The sequence below is a fragment of the Lampetra fluviatilis genome, chromosome 16 (assembly GCF_964198595.1).
Source record: "Lampetra fluviatilis chromosome 16, kcLamFluv1.1, whole genome shotgun sequence".
NCBI lineage: Eukaryota > Metazoa > Chordata > Hyperoartia > Petromyzontiformes > Petromyzontidae > Lampetra > Lampetra fluviatilis.
Window position 1 is genome coordinate 3415920 of NC_136290.1, and position 2534 is coordinate 3418453.

The window sequence follows — 2534 nt, forward strand, 5'->3', positions numbered from 1 at the left end:
AAATCAAGTCATGACCCAGAGTGGTTGATGACATTCTTCGAATGATTGCTGTGGTTAAAACCGTCGTCTCGGTTGAAATTGTGTCTGGGTCTGTATATATGGATGTCTTCGTGAACGAATCTTTGTTGATAGCCAGTCGGCTTGCAAAGTACCATCGTCTTTGAGAAATCAATTTCATGTGAGCCAGCCGCATTAAAGTAATGATCAGCCACAGCAGAAGTATTGGTCCTGCTATGTTTCAGATCTGCCTTATGTTCACGAACACGTTTCGAGACATGTCGTTTGGTTTCCCCAATGTAACTGCTGCCGCAGATACAGCTTAGTTTGTAGACGCCTGGATATTGCATGTCAGGAATCTTGTCCTTCACAGATGGGTTCAAGTCACGAATTTTATGCACTGTGTTGAATCGGACCTGGATCTTGTGTTTGTTCATGATTTTGGAAATCTTTTTGGTTATCCCTGCGAAGTAAGATAAGGTGATGGTTTTCATTGGATCTTCAGATGGCTCCTTCCTCACGGTTGGGGTGATGGCTTTGTTGATTGCATAGTGTTTGAGTTCACTGGTCAGGTGTTCATGCTCGGAGATACATTGAGCTCTATGGTGTAGCATTTTGATGAGGCAATTCTTCTGGGATGAATGGTGGTGGGAATCAGGTTTTAGGTAGGCGTCAGTATGGGTTACTTTCCTGTCGACAGAATGGCTCCGAGCCATCTGGTCTCTTTTTGATTAGGACATTCAAGAAAGGTTGCATGCCATCCTTTTCTACCTCCATGGTGAATTTGATGGTTGGGTGTATGGAATTGATGTGGTTGAGGAATTGGTTAGAGCCGGTCGGCCATGTGGCTAGATGACAAACGTGTCATCCACGTACCACTTCCACAAGGACGGGCGTAGAGTGGATGCCTGGATGGCGTCCGTCTCAAATATTTCCATGAAAATATTGGCTACAACCGGAGAGAAGGGAGAACCCATTGGGTGCCTTCAGTTTTTTTGTTGTAAAATGATGGTCATAGCATTTGCTATTAAAATATGAAATAATTATCCTTTATTAGATGTTAAATAATGTTGAAGCCAGAGAACATCCCTGTCGCACATATACATACGCGCACACGTACACACACTCTCAGCGGTGATGTTAGGACTCATTACAGCTGGCTCCGCCAAACCAAATGGTTGGGTGGTTCGTATCGCCAGTGCAATTCGGCGTTGTCAAGCTGTTATTAAAAGTTTTTTTTTCTCACGGAATGTGTTATCTCTGTGTTGTCATAAATGGGGCTTTCGTTCACTGAGTGTCAACTTACAATGAGTTGGATCAATGAACGGGCCTCAGGCACACAACCTGTTCGTGAAGCGGGAACTGGCCGTAAAGTGTTATGACGGCGAGTTGCAAATATATATATTTATCGCAAGTTTGTATCTTCACGTTTACAGGGCATGTATACGTGACATATCACTCAGCAAGCAGCCACTCAGCCTGTGCGATGGCGCTAAGTAAAAAAATTGTTAATGAGCCCTGTTGCAAGAGGTAAATTTGCCTCTTGCCTGTGAGCTGCTGGTGTCAAAAATGTTACCGTGTGTAACCCGTTTGTGATGTATAACATTTTTCCCACTCAAATTCGCAATGCAAAAAGAATAGCAATGCAAATTGCTACTCTGATTAGCACGGTTGGCTATGCAAAAGAAATTCAACATACATACATACAAACGAACTCGAGTCAATGTGAATTATCGAGACAATTTATTTACAGTTGGTAATACATAACATAGGTTTCATGAGTTAGATTGCGTAAATATAAATGTGTCGCGGAACACGCCACCACCCGACACAGTAAGGTTTGTCACGTAAACAGAACATGCCAATTAATTACAAGTACAGCAGACCGGTGTGTTGGAGAGCAAATCCACAACATTTACAATCTGAATATGACGTTTGGCCAGTAATTACAAACAGCTTCATCAGGCGACCGGAGATTTGTGTATAAATCCTCCTGTTTCATTCCTTAAAGAGGGATAGATATGATGACGTCACTTGTGAGCCCTTCTTGTGCAAAGGGGGAGGGGGTGGATTCATGTATGCATATGAATAACAATGGGGGTATCCATTGCCGGTTGGGTTATTGATATGTTAATCAACGTACATTGTGCATGAACATTATTCTTGTACCTCCTGTCGTTTGAGTGCAATAAAATAACAGCACCTGGTATTGTCTGCATACAGTTGATCCCCATTTATGTATGGTGACCTGTATAGGCATGCATTTAAACAATTATTTGAACATTCAATTCTGAGCAGCACTAAGGCTGTAGCTATCCGAATGGTTAAGATTATTTGTATTTAACACGTAGGCTTTCGCGACCAATATTATTCATAATAAAGGTTTTTTGGTTAGATCACGTTATTTATAAATGTGTCGTAACTCTCCACCAAAATTGAGTCACGTTGACAAAAGTCAAATAGTTCACGACAATTTGTCTTTTGTCAACATGACAATTTTTTACCGTTCAGCTGTGTCGGGTGGTGGAGGGTTACGA